At 36.9% G+C, this 25,270-nt stretch overlaps 1 long non-coding RNA gene across 1 annotated transcript in view; it reads right to left on the reverse strand.

The window, feature by feature from the left end:
• Positions 1-13,877: 13,877 nt before the first annotated feature.
• The window catches only part of LOC102154595, a 58,731-nt gene continuing 47,338 nt past the window's right edge, over positions 13,878-25,270 (reverse strand). The window contains exon 4 of the long non-coding RNA XR_005371717.1: positions 13,878-13,944. This is a non-coding gene — a long non-coding RNA (uncharacterized LOC102154595). The remainder of the gene's footprint in view (positions 13,945-25,270) is intronic.

Raw genomic sequence — 25,270 nt, forward strand, 5'->3', positions numbered from 1 at the left:
CTGACAGACCCATCACTACTTTTCAGGACTCACTGGAAGCAGAGGACTCATTTTCCTTCTTTGCTGCCCCCAATCACTTGGGGCTACCCCAGGAGTCCTGGAGTTCTTTTCTGAGGAAGCAAGTCTGTAGTCGACAGAACTGGGAGTTGGGGGGGGGGGAGTCAAAGCTAAGTTAACTGGGGGGTTTGACATAGACCAACGATGGCCCAACAATGGGAGTTCTTAGAGGCTGTGGATCAATAGCCCTGACATTTCTCTTCCCAATGCCTGAGGTGCTAGGGTCCCTCTGTGAGCTTTCTGTTAGTCTCAGATGACCAGTAATGGAAGGAGGTGTCCTTGTCATCCCCCATCACAAGTCAGTTGGTGTGTGCACCTCACTTGATCTGTGGAGGCCATGGAGAGACTCTGAGGTACCTACAGTCTAGCCTGGAAAATACTGTGAAAGTGTCCTGAAATCTATAAAGTAAGCCTGGGATCCTGAGTCCCACACCTCTCCCCAGCCAACATCAACCTCCTTGTCCACAGCCTGCCCATGGTCACCCAAGCACCAGGGACACCCCAAGTATGAAATGCTTTCCTACTTATATGGCTGTAGGAGTTCTGATTCTTCCATGTGTGTTTTTCCCCTGTCCTCTCCTTTTCCCATACCCATCATGATCTGACTCAATTTCTTAATTCCCCCCCCCCTTAAGTCTTAATCCCCTTAAGCCCTGTCACCTTGGTGGTGCCACAAAAAGGAGTCCCCCGACCTAGGAAGTGCTTAAGCTAAAACTGAATACAAAGAGTTTGAACCCTAGATAGGGAGGCAAGAGTGATTGGACTGGTTGAAATGTTTGGTTACTCCCAATCTTTAGATCCCTGGAGTTCTAGAAGTTGTCCTGTGGGAATTGACTTTGCTCCTTCCTGATTCAGGAAGTGAGGGCCCTGGCCCACTGCAGCTCCCTTTGTCTGCCCGCTGGCTGGCTGCCCAGCAGGCCAATGGGGCTCCCCTTGCCCTTGTCCTCCTCCTTTTCCCACCCACCCCATTTAAATGGTGGGGCACAGCTCCAGAGATAAGCTCCCCTTCCTTGGGTGGAGACCACAGGCCTCCTCCCCACTGCAGGCAGTGTCCGCCTCCTTTGGAGCAGGTCCTACCATTCCCACACCCTTCTCTTGGGCCAGTGGTCAGCTTAGGACAAAGTCCAAATGGGCTGGCAAGAAAAATGGAGGAGACTGAGACTAGGTTAGTAGTCTGGGGCAATGAGGACTATGTCTGTATTAAAGATGTTTGAGAAAAATAGTTAATCTATAGCATTATTTTCTATTTACTTCAAATGTATAATAACTCAGTAATAGTTACATGGATAATGGTTATATAAGGGTCAGACCCAGGAAACAAGTGCCAGCGAAGACAGTATTTCAGTGGAGTTCCAAACACCTTGCTAACAAACTGATCTGTACACTATAATTTGGGGATGGTTGATGTTAACCAATAAGATGCAGACACAAGTGATTTCTTTCTTTTACTCGTAGAAGGCACCTAGGGTACTATCGGCTGTAGCATCCCACTGGTGAGAAAGAGTCAACAATTTGTAATGTTTTATGGTGGTTCTCTAGAAGCTCAAGAAATAAGAACCCCCCCTTGGTAAAACCCACTGGTCCAGGAGTTAAAAACAAATTGTCTGCCAAAATTACAATGTAATGCTGAAGAAAACAATAGCTAATTTGGCTGAAGTAAAAAAATACAAAGGGATCAGCGTAACGGATTGGAAGAAAATAGTGCAAGTTTCCCATTGGAATAGCAGGTTGATGGTGACCACAGCGGCTAGGAACTGAAGAAAGGAAGGATTTTTCTGGCATCACCTTCATCGAATTCCAGTCACGAAAGATCTTCCCTCGGTGTTACAAGGCCTAAGCAATCTCCCTGCAGAATCTGGAGTGAATGCCCGAGCTGGGCCACGTGAGGAGAACCTGTTCCCCAGCATAGGGCAGTGTCCTCAGTAGCCACCAGGTCCTCGCAGTGGCTCTGCTCAGGTAGCAAAGGGGGCGGTGGGTATGGAGGAGGGACGTCCAGCTGCTCTTCTGGGAAGACTGCAGTAGAGGAAGATGTCGCCCTGTGAATGGAGCCCATTTTCCCGGCTGCAGCTACCCCTGGAGCTTTCACACTGGGTGCAGATTTTCAAATCAACTTAAAACCTTGCAATAAGTAGGGGATGTATCTAGCCAAGTAGAAAAGCATAAAGGATCCTTCCTTCATTTTCATCTTAGCCTTCCTCAAAAAGGTGGCCACCTTTTTTTTTTTTCCCCCCCCTCTGGATTGTCTGATACTATCCTAAGCTCCCCTGGGGGAACTCAAGAGGCTTGTTGATTTACTAATTCTAACCTCTGTTTAAAGCGGTTTTCAGCTTTAGCTTTCCATTTGATTTTTGCTTTCCATTTATTCCTTTTTGCAGATTTAGTAGATATATGTATATTTCTCTTCTTTTAGTGGTTACCTTTGATCATTTATACATGTCATGATCTAAGGTTAGGGACCATTTACCATTCTCCTGGATAATACAAAGATGTTAGGATGCTTTTGACTCCACTGAGCCCTACTTCTAGCTTACAAACTACTGAGATGATGTATTTTGAATTTTTTTCATATTTCCATTTTTAACCTCACAAATTGTTACTGTTATTATTAACTTAATGTGTATTTAAGTTTATCCATATGTTTACCATTTAGTTTACTTACCCAATATTTCAAGCTTTTTGGAATTGTCTCATTCTTCCTGAAGCATAACCTGTAGAGGCATCTTTACTGAGATTTTTGGTAGTTAAATGGTCTTGATTTCTATCTACATAAAGTGTCTTTATTTCATCTCATTTTTGGAAGTTGATTTCACTGGATTTGTAATTCCAGATCTAAATAAGTTTATATTTATTTGCTTTGTATATTATAGTATTTTCTCAGTTCTGGAAAATTCTTGGTCATTGTCTTTGAAGTACAGACCATCCCTGACTTACAATGGTTGACTTACAATTTTTTTACTTTACGATGGTATGAAAGTAATACGCAATGAGTAGAAACCATGCTTTGAATATAGATCTTCTCACAGACTCACAATATGCAGTATAGTATTCTTTCTTGCTGCTGGGCAATGGGAGCAAGTCACAGCTTCCTTTTTTGTTTTTAAAGATTTTATTTATTCATGAGAGACACACACAGAGAGAGAGAGGCAGAGACAGAGACAGAGGGAGAAGCAGGCTCCATGCAGGGAGCCCGACTGGGACTCGATCCTGGGACCCCAGGATCACACCGTGGGCCCAAGGTGGTGCTAAACTGCTGAGCCACCTGGGGTGCCCAAGTCACAGCTTCCAACCAGCCATGTAATCACAATGATAAATAACTGACATTGACAACCATTCTGTATCTGTACAACCATTCTATTCTTCATTTTCAATGTAGAATTCAATAAATTACATGAGATATTTAACACTTTATTATAAAACAGGCTTTGTGTTAGATGACATCACCCAATTGAAGGCTAATATAAGTGTCCTGAGAATGCTTAAGCTGGGCTAGGCTAAGCTGTGATGTTTGGTAGGTTAAGTATATTAAATACATTTTCAACTAATGATATTAACTTAAGAGTTTATTGGGATATGACCCCACTGTAAGTCAAGGAAGGCCTGTAATCTTTTAAATATTCTTTAAATATTTTTGTCTCCCCGTTATTCTACAACTTTATTCTGAAATTTGAAATGGACATATATTGGACTACCTCATTTATTTCACTTTCCTATTTTCTACTTGTCCTTTTGTGATACGTTCTGATGACCAAAAGACACATGAAAAGATGTTCAACATCACTAATCATCAGGGAAGTGCAAATTAAAACCCCAATAAGATATCACTCCACACCAGTCAGAAGGGGGTAGTATCAGGAAGACAGGAAATAACAAGTATTCATGACGATGTTGGTGGAAATGTAAATTGGCGCAGCTGTTATGGAAAATGGTATGGAGTTTCCTCAAAAAATCAAAAAAAGAACTACCACTCGATCCAGCAATTCCACTTCTGGGTATTTATTCAAAGAAAACAAAAATCTTAATCTGAAGAGATATATGCAACCCCTAACTTCATTGTAGCACTATTTATACTAGACAGGGTATGGAAACAACCTCAGTGTCCATTGATAGCTGAGTGGATTTAAAAGTTATAATATATTCTGAGCAATTTCTTTGGATATATTTTCCAGTTTACTGATTCCCTCAGTTGTGTTTAATTTGTATATTTTCATTAAATATTTTCTTACCCTTGGGCATTTAATTGTTTTGGGATGTGCTTTTAAATCTCTTAAAAATCTGTGTTCCTAAAAAAAAAAAAAAAAAAAAAAAAAAAAAATCTGTGTTCCTCCTCTACCCCTTCACTTCCTTACAATTTATTCTATTTATCTCTTGAAGCATATCCTGTAGAGATATCTTTGCTGAAATTTTACTGAAGAGCTTAACTTATTGGATATATACAGCTTCCTAACATGTAGATTTTGGTGATTGCATGCTCATGGTACAGTTCAGCATGTTCTTCTGTCCTCTGTATTTTCTGCTAATTGATGGCTGAAACCACCGATTGGATGACACTCTTAGTCAATGCCTTGTCAAGTCTACTGGAAGGATGTAATGCCAGGTTGTCTTTGTTACCTTAGGAGTCACTGATACTTAATGTCAACTTCCATTCATGGAAGGTTGCAAGGGACAGCCCCCTGTCATTTTTTCATTTACTGGTTGAAGTACTTTTATAAAGATACACTTGCCCTCATCTACTACTTGCTCATAAACCTTACAGTTTATAAAGGAGAGGCAGGATGAATGCTTGATCGTTCCCTTTATTAGTATGTTTTCAAGGTAATGAACTGGTTTCTTTTTACTCCTGCCATTCTCCACGGCATTAAGAACTCCTCTTAGAGGGGTTTTAATCCATTGCAAATATTACTGCTAAAGCTCAAGTTTCTCCTTGTGGCCAGTAGGAGCCTCTTCTAGTTGGCTTCTAGGTCCTCTTGACCACCTTAATGGTCTTTGATGGCTTACTTGCTATTTGGTATGGCAAGAGGCCCCATAACCCTCTCATTCTTTTGTTTTTTTGCAGATGTAAAATCAGCCATTTCTCCAAAAAGCCTTGATTCCATTCAGTAAGAAAAGGCATCACAAGCTTATCATTAAGGGATGCTTAGTGGGCATGCAAATATATCTGAATATATGTAAATATAAATGTATATTAAAAGAAAAATGCCCCATGAATTCAATTCAAATTAGAGTCTGTAGAGCTTAACCTAGTCACAATTACATCTGCATCTTGTACCTTCCATACCCAAGGACCTAGTTCTTTTATTTTTTTATTTTTATTTATTTTTATTTTTTTTTTTAAGGACCTAGTTCTTAAAGACACAAGGAGACATTAGAATTTTAAGGGGAGGAGGGCGGGGGGTGGGAATGATTGGGTGACGGGCACTGGGGGTTATTCTGTATGTTGGTAAATTGAACACCAATAAAAAATAAATTAAAAAAAATAAAAATAAATTAAAAAAGGAAAAAAAACTCATTGGTTTTATGCCATATTACATACACAGCAGTCTCACAGTAATAATACCAATACTACTACCCTTAGGATTCCTGAAAACATTACATTTGGGGGGATATTTTTTTCTCTCCTTCTCCCTTTAATTTTTTACCCCCCACCATTTAAAAAAACGCTATACTATATCTAAATTGTCAGAGCGTATAGCCATTAAGTACTCATGTCTTCATGTTGTGTGTATTCTAGAGAGACCTCAACTGCAGGACGGATGTCCCCAGCTCTTTAGTCATCTTGGTTATCTGAAGCTCGATCTCTGGTAGAGTTCTCAGAATAGGCTCATGGGAATAATATTTTCTAAGTTCTAGCATGTTGATAACAGTGTGTGCCTTTTATACTTAAAAGTCAGTTCAAAAAAAAAAAAGTCAGTTCAGTTTTGCTGGACACAAAATTCTCATCTCATAAATTTCTTCCTTGAGTATCTTAAATATGCTACTTCATTATTTTTTCATAGTACATTGCTGTCAAGAACTCAGATAACTGTTTTTTTCCTTTCGAGAACTTAATTATTCTTTTCCCTTTACAGTCCTATGCTCTTTTTTTCTTTCTTTTTGGATGTCCAAAGGATTTTTTCCTTTTTTTTTTTTTTTTTTTTTAGTATTTTTATCATTCTGGGTTGATATTCTCAGGAATTTCTTCAGTATATAACGTCAATCTTTTTTACTGTTATGCAGAAAAAGTTCTTGAATGTAGTTTTTAGTATTTAGGGCTTTTTCTTCTTTGACTTGGTTTCTTTTTCAGGAATTCCTATTCCAATCTCCTTTACTACCTTTAATATTTGCCACTTTCTCTGACATTTTTTCAAGTCTTTTTTCATTTCTATTTTTAAAATCGTGCTCATTTTTACTTTCTGCATTGTTTAAGGATTACATGTTTATTGTTGTATTTCTTCTACTTTGGCCTTTTCTTTTTTCTTTCACTTCTAATTTTTGCCTGAATTATGTTGCCTATTGTTAAGATATGAAATAACAGGAATGCCAATTAGAAAAACTTATCTAATTTTCTTAAAGTCATCTAGCTTGTTTTTGAAATAGGTTGTGATCTGTTTTGCGGTCATGCTTTCAGTATTTGTACAATATTAGCCTACTCCTCACTCTTTTCTTACAATAAATTTGTTTGGGATTGACCTTGATAGTCTTCTGTTGTTTTAAGATTTATTTCTTTAATTGAGGGAGGGCAGAGGGAGAGAATCTTTTAAGCAGATCCTCATTTGAGCGTGGAGCCTGATACAGGGCTCCATCCTACAACCCATGAAATCACCACCTGAGCCAAGACCAACAGTTGGGTGTTTAACAGACTGAGCCATCCAGGTGCCCCTTTCTGTTGCTGTGTGTGTGTGTGTGTGTGTGTGTGTGTGTGTGTGAAATTTGTTTGCCTGAACTTTTAGGATAAAGCATGGTTGAAGGTGGCTATTCTAATGCCACAAAACTCCCTCTTCTGATCTTTTTTGATAATATTAAAAAATAAAGTATCTTACTTCCTGAGATTTTTTTTCTTTTAAATTTGAGATATAATTGCTGTAACATTGTGTAAGTTTAATGTGTACATGTGTTTGATACATTTATATATTTCAATATAGTTATCAGTCTAGTGTTTGCTAACACCTCTATCATGTCACATGTTTTATCACTTATTTTGTGTGTGTGTGGTAGAAAGAATTAAAATCTAGTCTGTTAGGAACTTTGCAGTTTATAATACAACATTGTTACCTATAATCATTATGTTGTACATTAAATTTCCAGACCGTATTTACTAGTTGCAAGTCTGTACTGGTAAACATTCGTTTTCTGCAGTTAAGATCTGGTTAAGAATTTGGGTTTTTTGGGGGGAGGAGAGGTGTCTCTTTTTTCTTAGTTTTTCTTAAATTCCACATATCAGTGAAATATTATGGCATTTTCCTTTCTCTGACTTATTTTGCTTACATTATACTTTCTAGATCCATCTATGTTGTTGCAAATGACAAGATTTCATTATTTTTAGGGCTGAATAATATTCCATTGTATACATATACCATTTCTTCTTTATTCATTCATCTATTGATGAACACTTTGGCTGCTTCTCTAATTTGGCTATTGTACATAGTGCTACAATAAATATAGGGGTGCATATATTTTATTGAATTAGCATTTCCATATTCTTTGAGTAAATAGCCAGTAGTGAAATTACTGGATCATATGGTAATTCAAGTTTTAATTTTTTGAGAAACCTCCATATTAGTTTCCACAGTGGCTGAACCTTCTCACCAACAGTGCACAGATGGGTTCCTCTTTTTTCACATCCTTGTCAACATTTGTCGTTTCTTTAGTTTTTTTTTTATTTTAGACATTCTGAACAGGTGTGAGGTGATATATCACCATAGTTTTGATGTCCATTTCCCTGATGATGAGTGATATGGAGCATCTTTTCATGTGTCTGTTGGGCATCTGGATGTTTTCTTTGGAGACATGTCTATTCATGTCTTCTCTCCAGTTTTTAACTGGATTATTATTTTCTTTTGGTATTCAGTTGTATAAGTTCTTTGTCTTTTGGATACCAACCCTTTATCACATGTGTCATTTGCAAATATTTTCTACTATTCTGTAGGTTGCCTTTTAGTTTTATTGATTATTTCCCTTTCTATGCAGAATCTTTTTATTTTGATAAAGTCACAAAAGTTTATTTTTGCTTTGTTTCCTTTCAGGAGATCTATCTAGTTCTTATGGCTGATGTCAGAGAAATTACAGCCCATGTTCTAAGATTTTTATGGTTTCAGGTCTCACATTTAGGTCTTTAATACATTTTGAGTTTATTTTTGTGTATGGTAAAAGTCATCCGGTTTCATTTTTTGCATGTAGCTGTCCCGTTTTGCCAGCACTATTTATTGAAGAGCCCATCTTTTCCCCACTATGTAATCTGAACTCCTTTGTCAAAGATTAATTGACCATATATAATTGTAGGCTTTTCTGGGCTTTCAATTCTGTTCCATTTATTTGTGTCTGCTTTTGTGCCAGTACCACACTGTTTTGATTCCTACAGTTTTGCAGTATAGCATGAAATCTGGGATTGTTATACCTCTAGCTTTGTTCAAGATGCTTTGGCTATTCAAGGTCTTTTGTGGTTCCATATAAATTTTAGGATTATTTCTGTGAAAAATGCTGTTGTATTTTGATAGGGATTGCATTCGTTCTTCCAATTCATGAGCATGGAATATCTTTCCATTTCATTGCATCATCTTTAAGTTCTTTCATCAATGTTTTATAATTTACAGAGTACAGGTCTTTCAGCTCCTTGGTTAAAATTATTATTTTTGATGCAATTTTAAATGGAATTGTTTTTCTTAATTTTTCTATTCTGCTTCATTATTGTATGGAAATGCAACAGGTTTTTGTGCTAATCATTGTATCCTGCCACCTTATTAAATTTATCAGGTCTAGTAGTTTCTTAGTAGAGACATTAGGGTTTTCTATGTATAGTAGGTCATCTGCAAATACAAAAGTTTTACTTCTTCTCTACCAATTTGGATGCCTTTTATTACTTTCTCTTACCTGATTGTTATGGCTAGGACTTCCAGTTCTAAGAATCAAAGTGGTAAGTGTGGATATCCTTGTATTATTCCTGGCCATAGTGGAAAACCTCTGTTTTTCATCATTGACTATTAGGTTAACTGTGGGTTTTTCATATGTGGACTTTACTGTGTTGAGATATATTCTAAAACCACTTTGCTGAGGGCTTTTTTTTTTCCATAGAAGGATATGGAGGCAAGGACAGAAGGAGAGAGAAACATCTTTTTTGCTTGGAGAGAGAAAATCTTAAGCATGCTCTATGCCTGATGTAGAGCCTAACATGGGTCTTGATCTCATAACCCTGAGATCATGATCTGAGCCTAATCAAGAGTCAGATGCTTAACTGAGTGAGCCAACCAGGCACTCTAAGGGCTTTTTTTTTTAAAAAGTCATGAATGAGTGTTGTACTTTGTCAAACATTTTCTCTACTGAAATGATCATATGGTTTTTATTCTTTCTCTTATTGATGTGGTGTCTCCAACTGATTGACTTGCAAATATTGAAACCCCTTGCACCGCAAGAATAAATCACACCTGATCATGGTCAATGATTTTTTTTTATGTATTACTGGATACAGTTTACTACTGTTTTGTTGAGGATAATTTTTATCTGTAATCATCAGAGATCTTGGCCAATAGTTCTTCTTTTGTAGCATCTTTATCTGGTTTTGGTATGAATGTAATGCTGCCTCGTCAAATGAATTTGGAAGCTTTTCTCCTCTTCACATTCTTTTACACTACAATTTCCTTACCCATTCATCTTTTGATATACACTTAGGGTTGTTTTTTCCCCCTTATCTTGGCTATTGTGAATACTCCTGCAATAAACATGAGTGTAGCTATCCCTTTCAGATACTGATTCAATTCCTTCAGGTATATAACCAGAAGTAGGATTGCTGGATCATATGATAGTTCAATTTTTAATTTCATAAGCTACTGTTTTCCATAGTGACTGTATCATTTTACATTCCCACCAATAATGGACAATGGTTCCCTTTTCTCCACATCCTTGCTAACATTTGTTATCTCTCTTTGATAAAAGCCATCCTAAAGATGGGAGTTGATACCTCTTTGTGGTTCAATTTGTGTTTCCCTGATGACTAGTGATGTTCAGCATCTGAACTTTCTTGTTTTGTCTTCTTCCCTACTTTGATCCCAGGGCTTGGAAAACTAAATCCAGCTCACATGAGTTTTGGTATGTCTTTTAAGTTAAGAATGGTTCATACTTTCAAACAACAGCAGTGAAACAAAAAGAATATTATTTTGTGACACATGAAAATTATGTGAAGTTCTGTAAGTAAAGCCACATCCATTCATTTTCATACTGCCTAAGGCTGCTTTCATAGTTGCAGAGCTACATAGTTGCACCTGACTCTGGTCCTCAAAGACTAAAATACTATTTGATCCTTCACAAAAGAAATTGCGTCCACCTCTGACCTTAACCCTCTAAGCTTAACCTTCTCTTTCTTTTGTCTCTGTCATGTTCATCTTGATAAATTTTGATTCTATTCCTAGCAATTTCTCTTCACTGTAGGACCCTTGGCTAGAATAACACTCAAGGTATAGAAGTGGGCCAGTTTTGGAAAGTCATAGAGTGTCACACTACTGGATTGGGCAAAACTGTTCTCAGATTGGCCCCACTGTGCTTTCTACTAACAACCTAGCTAATTGGAGATTCTACTGTTCTTAGGTCATCACCACTGTCCCATAGCCTCCTGCATCTTCATCCTGTATAGACATTGACACTGCATGGATCTTATGGTTGACAGTGATTTGTCTCCGCACGTCTGTATTTTGGAGCTCATCAGAATATCTTGGTTTCATTTTGCTATCCAGGATGTCTTTTTGTACATGGGGATTCGGAAACATTTAAATACTGTTAACATTTTTTAAAAATTATTTTCTTTAAGTTCTATTTGGTTCTTTTTCAATTTTACCATTTCAGGGCACTTCTTGCTCTTTTTTCTTGCCTTTTATGTCTTTTTATTTTAACATGTTGAACATTCTCAATTTATAATCTGTGTATGATTATTTAGTATCTGAACCTGACTTCTTTATATCCACTATACTCTATGCTCCTTTAATGGCTAAAGTACTCTGATACAATTTTCCTTTAGCTGATGGATCTGATTCTATGAAAATGGAGCATTTCTGAGGGTTCCAATACTGTGTGCCAGAATCCAGAGACTATGTTCTCTTAGCTCTGTCTTCTTGCTTATGGTGCATGGCTACTTGATCATCAACTTATATTAATTCCATTTCCTGAATAACCTTAAGCCAATCCCAACACTTCTTTTTGGAAAATTGCAGGTACCACTCCTACCTGCAATCTCCTACCTCTCCTAACTAGCTGATGCTCATAGGCAGCCTGGACTTGGTCACATTTCCTCTTACTGGCCCTTCCAACTCATATCTCCAGAGCTCCTGAAGCCCAGCGTGTTTTCTTACATCCCCATGGCCTCTTCTTTATTGTGCTGTCCACAGTGAACACTTCAGCTTCCTTTGAAATCTAGCTTGGCATCGCTTTCTCCTGGAAGCCTACCCTAAGCCCTTGTCCTTTTCCTGTTGCACTAACCACCTTTTCTTACAGTTGCCTGTTTCCCTGGTCTCTGTGAGCTTATTACACTGTATTATAAGCTGTTTTCCATCAATGGCCCCCTTCAACACTGTCAGCTTTGAGGGCAGCTGCCCTATCTTAGTCATTTCTGGTCCCTGGAGCCCCAGGTATAGATCTATACCTGATGTAGGATGGGTGCTCAATACACATCTTGTGAATTTGGGCTATTTATGTTTGGTGTGAATAAGCCTCAGATACGTACTAGAAGGTGAATATGAGTTGGAAAAAGGACCACAAACACTGAAGTCAAAGTGGGAAGAGCAGGTATAGACAGCTGATAAGAAGATGAAACTGATGTGATGCCTGGATGATGGAGTTGGTTAAGTGTCCAACTCTTGGTTTCAGCTCATGTTGTGATCTCAGGGTCATGAGATTGAGCCCAGAGTTGGGCTCTGCACTCAGAGAGGAGGGGACTCTCTTCCCCTTTCTCCTTCTGCCCCTCTTCCCACCCCGCTCACTGACTCTCCTTCTCTCTAAAATAAATAAATAGAATCTTTTTTTAAAAAAAAAAAGATGAAGCTGCCATATTCTTGCCCTGAATGATGTATGGAAAAGATTCCCATGTCTTTAAAATATGATCCCTTGGCTGCTGGTGACAAGCTAACTTCACTTGAGTACATCACTATTAAGGATTAAAATGTCGTTTTATCCAATCTCTTTGTTCCTTTTGTGCAGGAAGTGAGCCCTTAACCTCTGGAGCATAGATACCTTAGGCTTTAAAATCTGATTCAGGATCAAAGGGTGTATCATAAGGTGGCCTGGAGTCCAATAAATCCTAAAGAGGAGTAGGGTGGGAATTGCTCAAGAAAAGCAAAATGCCAAAAAGTTCAAAATAACCAAATTCCTCTGTTAGTTCCTAACCGCGTGGGAGGGTTGTCTCTTCCGTCTTTGCTGGGCTCTGCTGCCACAAAAAGGAGGTGACATTCTTTCATCACCACTCTGAAATGAAGTCTAGCTTAAGCCTTCTACCTCCTACCGTGCTATGGGCCCTATCCCCACACAATGTCCCCATTTCTGTTTTTGGAACAAATCTTGCGGGATCATGAGTCATAGCCATCAGCAGCTCGGCACACTTAGGACAAAGAGTCTTTCTCTTTTCTCTGACCAATCCCCAATAACTTAATGATTGGGTTTCTTGCTGCTAGCTGAGCACATTAACTGGCTGACAGCTGGCTCTTCATGCCAAGCTTTGAGGTTTGGCGGCAACTTCTTTTCCCGCCTTCTCCTGCCCTCTCTGGTGGCCGCCACCTGATAGAACTGCTAACGTGCCTCCTTCCTGCGTTCCTGTTGACAGATAGATGGAGGGACAGGCAGTTGGGTGATCGCCAGGTTGGGTTTCCCCCTGACAATTTCTCTCTCCTTAGGTTTAGCTAAGATTGCATCTGCCAACTTGCAGGAGGGAATACTAAATTAAACTTTTTCAGTATATCTCTGGATTATTACAGATAGAAAACTATTTTTCCCCCATAGATAAGCTGTGAATCCGAGCACTTAAAAAAATGAAGCCAGATTACCAAAGGTATTAGCAGGGCCACAGTTCTAGGTGGAGCTTAGAACTTGAAAGGCTACAAAGCTTTGGGAAAATATTAATGCCTGAATTGGGAATGCATGCTGAACAAAATACTAGGCTAGCCTAAACAATCTGCATGTTCTTTATTTAGCTCCAGTTCAATTATTTTGATTATCATTTTAGTTAACAGTGGAAATATTGTGAGGATAAAAGTAGATCTTATTTTGCCGGCACAGAGAATAGAATTTATAGGTTTAAGGGCTTGGTGAGTATTTTGAAACAGTTATATTTAATAAAAGAATCAGTCATGAACAATTAGAAACTAGCTTAAATATCTTCCAACAAAATCAATAAAATGTACATATACTAACTTAGGCTTTTAAAATGTATAAAATATTTTATGTGACAGTGTCGTACTTCAAAATAAAAGGAAGTAGAAAATTATCCTTGTTTAGACTTTAAGAGAAAGATGAAGTAAATTGAGAACAAGGAACATAACATTTGAATTACAATCATAGATCCCTTTAAAATACATACATTTTGGGCAGCTCAGGTGGCTCAGTGGTTCAGCGCTGCCTTCAGCCCAGGGCGTGATCCTGGAGTCTCAGAATCGAGTCCCACATCGGGCTCCCTGCATGGAGACTGCTTCTCCCTCTGCCTCTCTCTCTCTCTCTCTCTCTCTCTGTCTCATGAATAAATAAATAAATCTTTAAAAAAATATATATATATTTCCACTTCCCATTTTGATCATTAAATAATTGCTAAATGTGATAATTGTAAGTAAAATAGTTTTCTATATATTGTTATTTGAGTTATTTGGAGAAGATTCTTTGCTGAACCAAACCCAAGTCAGATTCCTGAATTTTCTTGTAGGCCCATCTGTGGACCTCCTTTAAAGTCCAATTTTAGCAAGAACCCTGCTAAGTCAGTTAATAAGAAACCTCCACTCTTGATATATGATCATCCTTTCTATCTCTTAGCATTTCTCATCCCCCACCATCCCTCAGGATGAGGTCCTACCACCTGGCCTGCAAGCATCTTTTTAGGTCAGTTTAGCTGGAAACTCTTACCTGATCTAGTGGCCCCACCCTGCTCCTTGGCTATGAATTCCCATTTCTCATGCTCTGTTTGTAGATGAGCCTCCTCTCTCCATCCTACTGCAGGATCTCATTGCGGTGGCTCCCACAACTATTATTACAACCCCCTTGAGTAAAGCCAGCCTTACTGTGCCTGTGCTTTAGCAAGGGTCATGAGTATGTGTGTATGTGTGTGTGTGTGTGTGTTTTTCTTTAATATTACCAATCAAAGAAACTACAGCTCTGGGGAGAAGACGAATGCCTTGTCTAAGGCCTCACAGCTGAATACTACTGAGGTAGGAGACTAGTAAATCTACTATAGGTCTCACACATGGAGAAAAGGGGCAGGGAGGTAGGTAGAAGAATGGCCTCCAGCTTGTGACTATATTGGCAAGGGGAAACTAAGGTTGCAGATAAGATAACAATGGGCTGGTGTTAAAGGGATCATCCTGAATCTTCTGGGTGAGTTCAAGGTGATCAACATCGCCAGGTCATGAATTAGGGAAGAGGAGGGCACTGTGATACTACCTCCACAGTGCTGCTGGTTTTGCAGATGGAGGAAGTGTCCACCAGCCAAGGAAGGCAGGTGCCTCTAAAAGCTGGAAAAGGCAAGACAAAGAGGTCGCCCCTGGAGCTTCCATGGAGGACTGCAGCCCTGCCCACACTGAATTTGAGGCTTATGAAACTCCTATCTGACCTCCAGAGAGGAAGGGAAAAACGAGGTAGAAGAGCAGGCAAAATAATTGAGTTGGATATAGAAAAGTAAAGAATGGGGGCACCCGGGTGGCTCAGTGGTTAAGCGTCTGCCTTTGGCTCAAGTCGTGACCCTGTGGTCATTGGATCAGGTCCTGCATCAGGCTCCCTGCAGGGAACCTGCTTCTCCCTCTGCCTGTGTCTCTGCCTCTCTGTGTCTCTCATGAATAAATAAATAAAACCTTAAAGAAAAGGATGAAGATGTGAAGAAGGTTAAGAATGATGAAGTTGGAGGGAAGGTGGCAGAGATAATAAGAGCTTGACTGTTTCTTCATCTTCAGTTTGCAAACAGCTTTATGATCTGAACAACTGGACTCCCTTATTCGGGTTTCTGAGTAGGTGTTAATACCCCCATTTTAAGATAAGGAAATTCAAGATTTGAGTGTTTGACTTGACCAAAGTAATTTGGACTAAGATGTAGGCAGAGAAACAGGAGGTAGCCAGAATTCAACATGCAAACTGCCATGCGCATAAGGCTTTGAGTGCAATTGCTTTTAAATGGGTAGGTGCCTGATTCTTTTTCTTTTCAAAACAATTAGCAACATCACTAAACAAACATGGTGACACCAACAAAAATTAAATAAATTAATCATGGTCCAGCTAACCCACAAATTATGTCTCTTACCCTCCTATATTCTTGTGATACATACACAATTTTGCATGGTTCTGATTACAATATAAATACAATTTTGGTGTTTTTTACTTTGTATCATATTTCCTGTATTAGTCTTCATAATTGTAATTTATAATGGCTGTTTGACATTTCACCACACTGATGTTTAATAACAATAAATTTCCATATTGTTTGACATTTGGTTGTTTGTTTTCGATATAATGATGCAATGTACATCTTTAGGTACATGTCATTTTCCTTTTTATTTTTATTTTTATTTTTTATTTTTTTCATTTTCCTTTTTATTTTATTTTTATTTTATTTTATTTTATTTTATTTTATTTTATATTTTTTTCATTTTCCTTTTTAAAAAACTTTTTAGAGCAGCTCGGGTGGCTCAGTGGTTTAGCGCCGCCTTCAACCCAGGGCGTGATCCTGGAGACCCGGGATCGAGTCCCACTTTGGGCTCCCTGTGTGGAGCCTGCTTCTCCCTCTGCCTGTCTCTCTCTCTCTCTCTCTCTCTCTCTCTCTCTCTCTAGGTCTCTCATGAACAAATAAATAAAATCTTAAAACTTTTTACTTAAATGCAAATTAGTTAACAGTGTAATATTAGTTTCAGGTGTAAAATATAGTGATTCAACACTTTCATACAACATCCTGTGCTAATCGCAAGTGTCCTCCGTAACCCCATCACCTACTTCACCCATTGCCCCCACTCACCTCCCATCTGGTAACCATTAGTTATCTCTAGGTAAGGGTCTGTCTCTTGATTTGCCCCCCCTTCTCTTTTCTATGCTCATTTGTTTTGTTTCTTAAATTCCACATATGAATGAAATCATAGAGTATTTGTCTTTCTCTGACTTACTTTGCTTAGCATAATACTCTCTAACTCTATCCATGTCATTGCAAATGCCAAGATTTCATTCTTTTTGTGGCTAATATCCCTTGCTATCTATATACACAATGTCTTCTTTATCCGTTCATCAGTTGATGGACACTTGGGCTATTTCCATAATTTGGCTGTTGTATATAATGGTGCTATAAACATTGGGGTACATGTATCCACTTGAATTAGTATTTCTGTGTTCTTTGGGTAGATGTCTAGTAGTGCAATTGCTGGATCATAGGGTAGTATCCAAAATATACAAAGAACTTACGAAACTCAACACCCAAAAAACAAATTATCCACTAAAAAAATGTATAGAAGGCACAGATGTTTCTCCAGAGAAGACTTACAAATGGCCAACAGGCATATAAAGAAATGCTCAATATCATTCAGCATTGGGGAAATGCAAATCAAAACTACAGTGAGATCCACCTCACACCAGTCAGAATAATTAAAATCAACAACAGAAGAAACTAGGTGTTGGTGAAGATGTGGATAAAGGGGAACCCTCTTGCACTGTTGGTGGGAATGCAAACTGGTGCAACTGCTCTGGAAAACAGTATAGAGTTTCCTCAAAAAGTTAAAAATAGAAACACCTTACAATCATTTTCCTTTTTTAAAAAAAGGAAATTTCAGATAAATACTAGGATTGTGCATATGGATGTTCTCATTATTCCATATTTATTGACCAATCACCTTCAAAACTGTTGTACCAATTTATACTGTATGAAGGTACAAGTTTACCAAGTCTCAGCAATTACACTTTCTTCCCTACTAATTTTGAAAGCCATTGTTAAAGGGTCTCAGATTAGCTAGTATCCTCTACTGACGAGCAAAAGGGTAGGAGATCACTGTCTACGTGCTTTTATGTTGATTTACTGCATAAGTAACTTGCCTTTATTTGCATTTCAGAATTTCAAAGGGGTATTAAGGAAAAAGCTAAATCCACCAAAATCAAGTTAGCCTTAGAAATAAATGACAGAGTGAAAGCAGGTACCAATGACCTACTTTATTCCAGTTTAATAAACTCTAACTGTGGAGAATGCCTATAAGTGAAATCACTTAGGAGGGTGATGGGAGAACTAGGAGGCACACTGCTCTCTTGGCCGTAGTCATTGGAAGGCCCAGGTGTGCCTGGTGGCAATATTTAGAAACCATGACTAAAACTCCAAGAACAGCCTCATAGTAAACAAGTTGTGTGGTTTAGGACCATGTAAAATTGTTCCCGGGCTGCTCTAGAAATGCTGAGGTGCTTGTCGTTTGTGTTTTGGATAAAGCACTTTGTATGAATTATAATTGATATACCAATATTTTAGGTGTAAAACTTATCGATTCAATATTTCTATACATTATGAAATGATCAACAGGTCTAGTTACCATCTGTCACCACACAGTTATAACAGGATTGTTAACTATATTCCTTTAGCGTATGTGACATTCCCAATTATTTATTTTACAGTTGGATGTTTGTACATCTTATTCACCTTCACCTATTTCCTCCACTACCTCCTCACTCCCTTCCCCTCTGCCAACCACCAGTTTTTTTTTTTCCATATCTATGAGTCTGTTCTTGTTTTCTCGGATACCGTATTATTTGACTTATATGTGGAATTTGTCTTCTGTGACTTGCTTCACTTAGCACAATATCCTCTAGGTCCACCCACGTTGTAAATATCAAGACATAATTTTTTATGGCTAAGTGATATTTCATTCTGTGTTTATGTGTGTCTTTATATGTATATACGTATCACATCTTCTTATCCATTCATCTGTCAATGGACACACACATTTAGGTCTTTCAGCCATATTGAGTTTATTCTTGTGTGTGATGGAAGAAAGTGATCTAGTCTCTTGCTTTTGCAAGTATATTTCCAGTTTTCCCAACACCATTTACTAAAGAGACTGTCTTTTCCCCATTGTTTGTTCTTTTTTTTTTTTTTTTTAAGATTTATTTGCCTATCTGAGAGAGTGACCCAGAGCACACAAAGGGAGAGAGAAGCAGACTCCTACGGGGCTCCATCCCAGGACCCCAGGATCATGACCTGAGCCCAAGAGAGACCCTTCACTGACTGACCCACCCAGGTGCACCTCCCCATTGTATGTTCTTGACTCCTTTATCATAAGTTAACGGACCAGATAAGGATGGGTTTACTAGTGTTTGATTTATGTGTCTGTATTTGCACCAGCATCATACTGCTTTAATTCCTGTAGATTTTTAGTATAGTTTGGAGGTATCACCTGCCCTGATTCCAGCTTTGTTCTTTCTCTAGAGAGCTTTGGCTATTCAGGGTCTTTTGACCCATACACATTTCATGTTTATTCTAGTTCTGTAAAAAAAAAAAAAATGGCTTTAGTATTTTGATAGATTGCATTGAATCTATACATTGCTTTGCATAGTATGGTCATTTTAATTGTATTCATCCAATCCCTGAACATACAATATTTTACTATTTGTGTTTTTTTCAATTTCTTTAATTAATGTCTTAGAATTATCAATGTACAGGTCTTCTACCTATTTGGTTAAATTTATTCCCAGGTATTTTATTCTTTTTGATGCATTTGTAAATGAGGTATTTTCTTATTTCTCTTTCTGATAGTTACTAATGTATAGAAACAACTGATTTCCATATATTCTGAATCCTACAATTTTGTTGAATTCATTTACACTAAAAGCTTTTTAGTGGAGTCCTTCAGGGTGTCTATAGCATCATGTCAATGATGCCATGGTGACATGGCTAGGACTAGGACTAGGACTAGGACTAGGACTCCCAGTACTGTGTTGACTAGAAGTGGTGAGAGGGTGCATTCTTGTCTTCTTCCTGGAATTACCAGAAAAGCTTTCAGCTTCTGACTATTGCGTGTACTGTTAGCAATGGGCTTGTTATATGTGGCTTTTATTAGTTGAGATCTATTCCTCTATACTCAGTCTGTTGAGAGCTTTATCATATTTGGTTTTGGTATCAGGAAATGTTAACCTCCTGTGATGAGTTTGGAAATATTCTTATCTCTTTAATTATTTGGAATAATTCAAAGAGGGTAAGTATGAACTGTTCTTGAAATGTTAAGTAGAATTTGCTTGTAAAGCTAATTATCGATTTTCTTACAGGAAATTTTTTTTATTACTGACTCAATTTCATTACTAGTAATTATTCTATTCTGATTTTCAATTTCTTCATGAGTTAGAAACATAAGATTATATTTATAGAGACTTATCTCTTTCTTTTAGGTTTTCTAATTTGCTGGCTTATAATGTATGTAGTATTTTCTTATTGTATTTCCGTGTACAGATTCTAATTTCTAAATTTGTGCTTTTTTTTTTCCTTTGTGAATCTGGCTAAAGGTTTGTGGCTTTTGTTTACCTTCACAAAAAAACAAGTTCTTAATTTTTACATATTCAGTGTTTCTTCCATTTATTTCTGCCTCTGATCTCTATTATTTTCTTTTTTTTCCTACTAACTTAGGAATTTATTATTTTTTTTTTAATTTCCTTTATGGTAGAGTTAGAATTTTTTTTTTAAGTGTTTTTCTTGTTCCATGAAGTATGTTGCATTGCTCTGAAATTCCCTCCTAAAACTGCTTTTACTGCTTCTTAAAGATTCTGGAACATTGTGTTTCCATTTTCATTGTCTCAAGGTAGTTTTTTATATCCTCTTTGGTTTTTTCATGTGCACATTGACTGTTAGGTAACATGTTAAATCTCCACATCTTTTTCCATTTTCTTCTTGTAATTAATTTCTAGCTTTACCCCACTGTGGTCAGAAAAAAAATTGATATTATTTCAGTCTTCTTAAATTTATTGATACTTGCTTTGTGACCTAATACATGATCTATTCTGGAGAATATTTCATGTGCACTTGAAAAGAATATTTATTGTGTAGTTTTTGGATGGAATCTTCTGTATAAAGTTCAGCTGGTCTAATGTGTGGTTTTTGTTTTTTTGTTTTTTTTCATTAGAAATTGAAATTTTTTCCATGCTGAGAGATTTTTATTAACTTAAATTGACATTTTTAATTTTGTTTACCAGGGCCTTAGTGAATATACCTTTATTTGATACAAACCTACGGGTTCTTATTGGTACCACAGGCTCATGGAGACTCACAGTTGTCAGTGTTTTGTAGTGATTAAAACAATACTCAAGAAGTTACTTCACTGAAATACTTAAAAGCGTATTCTGGAGAGTATTTGAAAGTAATTTATAATTTCTTTCATTTATAAATAGTAATTACAAATTTAGATGGGTATCTGGTGTTGAAGATAAACACTTAATAAAACATTGTTTTAATACCTTTCTCTATGGAGATTAGTTATAGCTATGATATATTCATAACAGTAAGGGATAAAGCTTTATCTTCATATTTATTTTATTCATAGGACTCTTACCAATGAAGAATGTTGTATCCAACAATAAACTGGCATATTGCAAGGGGCATTCTGCAGAAATAAAAATTATTTTTGTTTTTGCTTCCCTTGCTTCAGGAGACCTATCTAGAAAAATGTTACTGTGACCTATGTCAGAAAAATTACTGCCTGGGCTCTCTTCTAGGAGTTTTATGGTTTCAGGTCTCACATTAGGATCTTTCATCCATTTTGAGTTTGTTTTTGTGTGTGATGTGAGAAAGTGGTCCGGTTCCATTCTTTTGCATGTAGTTGTCTATTTTTCCCAACACCGTTTGTTAAGAGACTTTTTCCCATTGCATATTCTTTCCTCTTTTGTCAACGATTAATTGACCATATATAATTGTGGGTTTATTTCTGGGCTCTGTATTCTGTTCCATGGATCCATATGTCTGTTTTTGTGCCAGTGCTATAGTGTTTTGATTACTACAGCTATGCAGTATATCTTGAAATCTGGAATTGTGAAACCTCCAGATGTGTTCTTTTTCAAGATTGCTTTGGCTGTTCAAGGTCTTTTGTGGTTCCACACGCATTTTAGGATTATTTGTTCTAAGTCTGTGAAAAGCGCTGTTGGTATTTTGATAGGGATTTCATGAAATGTGTAGACTGTTTTGTGTAGTATGGACATTTTAACAATATTCTTCTAATCAATGAGCATAGAATGCCTTTCCATTTCTTTGTGTCATCTTCAATTTTTTTCGCCAGTGTTTTATAGCTTTCAGGGTACGGGTCTTTTGCCTCTTTGGTTATATTTATTCCTAGACATTTTATTCTCTTTGGTGCTACTGCAAAAGAGATTATTTTCTCAATTTCACTTTATGCTGCTTCATTATTAGTGTACAGAAATGCAACAGATTTCTGTATATCGATTTTGTATCCTGTAACCTTACGAATTCATTTATCAAGTCTAATAGTTTTTTTTTTTTGCTGGAGTCTTTAGGATTTTCTATATATAATATTGCATCATCTGCAAATAATGAACAAGTTTTACTTCTTCCTTATTGGGATGCTTTAATTTCTTTTTGTTGTCTGATTGCTGAGCTAGGACTTCCAGTACTATGTTGAATAAAAGCAGTGAGAATGGACATGCTCCTAAGGTTCTTGATCTTTGGGAAATTGCTGAGTTTTTGACCATTCAGGATGATCTTAGTTGTGGGTTTTTTTCACATATGCTCTTATGTTAAGTATGTTCCCTCTAAATCTACTTTTGTTGAGGGTTTTTTTTTTTTAATCATGAGTGGATGTTGTACTTTAAGTGCTTTTTTTGCATCTATTTAAAATAATCATATTCCTTACCTTGTTGTATCATATTGATTGACTTGGAGATAGTGAACTATCCTAGCATCCCAGGAATAAATCCTATCTGATTAGGGTGAATGTTTTTTGTTTTGTTTTGTTTTGTTTTGTTTTTTAATGTATTGTTGGAAATGGTTTGGTACTGTTTTGTTGAGGATTTTTGTGTCTATGTTCATCAGAGATACTGACCTGTGGTTCTCGTTTTTTGTATTGTCTTTTTCTGGTTGTAGTATGAGGTAATGCTGGTCTCATAGGATGAATTGAAAGCTTTCCTTCCTCTTCTAGTTATTGCAATAGTCCGCAAAAAAAGTATTAAATCTTCTTTAAATATTTGATAGAATTCTTTTGTGAAGCTGTCTGGTCCTGTACTTTAGTCTGTTGGGAGTTATTTTTTTGTTGTCGTTGTTGGTTTTTGTTGTTGTTGTTGTTTTGATTACTAATTCAATTTCATTGCTGGCAATCAGTCTGTTCAAATTTTCTATTTCTTCCTGATTCAGTTTTGAGAGATTATATTTCTAAGAATTTATCCATTTCTTCTATGTTGTCAAATTTCATAACATTCTTTTCATAATCTATATCTGTGGTATTGATCTTTTCATTTCTGATTTGTGTGTGTGTGTGTCCTCATTTTTGCTTACTTGCTTTTTTTCTTATGAGTCAGGCTAAAGTTTTAAAGTATTGTTGATCTTTTCAAAGAACTAACTCCTGGTGTAATTGATCTGCTTTGTTTGGATGGCTGTTTTTTCTTTTTAGTTTCTCTTTGATTTATTGCTGATCTGATCTTTATTATTTCCTTCCTTTTGTTGTTTTGGGGTTTTGTTCTTTTTTCAAACTCCTTTAGGTGCAAGGTTAAGTTGTTTACTTGAGATTTTTCTTGCCTTTAATGTAGGTCTATATTGCTATAATCTTTCATATTACACCACTTTTGCTGCATCTAAAAGATTTTTGACCTTTGTGTTTTCATTTTCAATTGTCTGTGTATTTTTGGATTTCCTCTGATTTCTTGATTGACCCATTCATTGTTTAGCACCATGTTATTTAAACTTTATGTATTTGTGTTCTTTCCAGGTTGATTTCTAGTTTCAGTGTTGTTGTCAGAAAAGATACATGATATGACTTAATTCTTTCTAAATTTATTGTGACTGTTTTATGGCTGATTAAGTGATCTCTTCTAAAGAATATTCTTCTAAAGAATATCTCTTCTAAAGAATAATGTGCACTTGAAAATAATGTGTGTTCTGCTTTAGGATGGGATATTATAAACAAGTCTGTTTATAATGTGTCATCCCAAGCCACTGTTTCTTCTTTTTCTTTTTGGATTATCTACCCATTGATGCAAGTGGGGTTCTAAATCCCCTACTATCAGTGTATTACTCTTGAATATTTTTATATTTATTTTGAGCTGCTGTATGTATTTGGATGCTTCCGTGTTGGATGCATAAGTATTTACAATTTCTATATCTTCTTGTTGGCTTATCCTTTTTTTTGATTATGTAGTGTCCTTGTCTCTTATTACAGTCTTTGTTTTAAAGTCTATTTTATCCCATATAAGTATTGCTACCCTGACTTACTTTTAACTTCCATTTGCATGATAAATACTTTTCCATCCCTTCACTCTGAATCTGCATGTGTCTTCAGGTCTGAAATAAGTTTCTTGTAGACAGCATAAATGAGTCTTTTTTATCCATTCACCACCCTATGTTTTTGGATTGGAGCATTTAGTCCATTTACAGTCAAAGTAATTTTTGATATGTAGTTACTGCCACTTTACTTGTTTCAAGGTTTTTTGTTTTGTTTTAGTTCTTCTCTGTTACTTTCTTCCCTTGCTCTCTTTCATGATTTGCTGGCTTTCTTTAATGGTGTACTTGGGTTCCTTTCTCTTTACTTTTTGCATATCTACTACCAGTTTTTGATTTGTGGTTACCATTAGGTTTGTAAGTAATATCTTATGCATATAGCAGTCTATATTGAATTGATGGTGGCTTAAGTTTGAACCCCTTCTTTACTCCCTTCCCCACAATGTTTAGGTATCTTGTTTCATATTTTACATCCTTTTATTTTGTGAATCCCTTGACGGATTTTTATAGATATACTCAATCTTACTTTTTCTGTGCTTCCTACTTTTCTTATTCCTGCTAATGATCTTTCCTTTCTGCTCAAAGGGTACCCTTTAACATATATCATAGTGCTGTCTTAGTGGTCATGAAATCCTTTAACTTTTGTTACCTGGGAAACTATCTCTCTTTCTATTCTGCATGATAGCCTTGCTGGATAGAATATTCTTTGCTGCAGGTTTTTTTTATCTTTCAGCACTTTCAATATAATTGAAATAATTTCAAGATATCTTCTCTTGCCTGCAGTTTCTGTTGAGAAATCAGCTGATCATCTTATGGGGTTTCCCTTGTATGTAACTGCTTTCCTTTGCTGTTTTAAAATTTTTCTTTGTCACTACTTTTTGCTATTTTAATGACTGTGTCTTGGTGTGAACTTTCTGGGAATGAGTTTGGGGCTTTCTGTGCCCCCTGGATATGGATTTCTGTTTCCTTCTCCAGATTTGGGAAGTATTCAGCTATTATTTCTTAAAATAAACTTTTATGCTCCCTTTTCCCTCTTCTCTTTCTAGGATACCTATTATGCATATTCTACTATACTCGGTGGTGTTGCTGAGTTTCCTCTATTTTAATTATTTGTTTTATTTTATTTATTTTTTAAAGATTTTATTTATTTATGAGAGACAGAGAAAGAGGGGGGAGGGCAGAGACACAAGCAGAGGGAGAAGCAGGCTCCATGCAGGGAGCCCGACGTGGGACTTGATCCCAGATCTCCAGGATCAGGACCTGGGCTGAAGGTGGCACTAAACCGCTGAACCACCCGGGCTGCCCTATTTTAATTTTTTAACGTATTTTTTTTCTTTCTACTATTCAGATTGATTGCTTTCTATTACTCTGTCTTCCAGGTCCCTGATCCTTTCTATAGTCTACTATTAA

The sequence above is a fragment of the Canis lupus genome, chromosome 16 (genome assembly GCF_011100685.1).
Source record: "Canis lupus familiaris isolate Mischka breed German Shepherd chromosome 16, alternate assembly UU_Cfam_GSD_1.0, whole genome shotgun sequence".
Taxonomy (NCBI): Eukaryota; Metazoa; Chordata; class Mammalia; order Carnivora; family Canidae; genus Canis; species Canis lupus.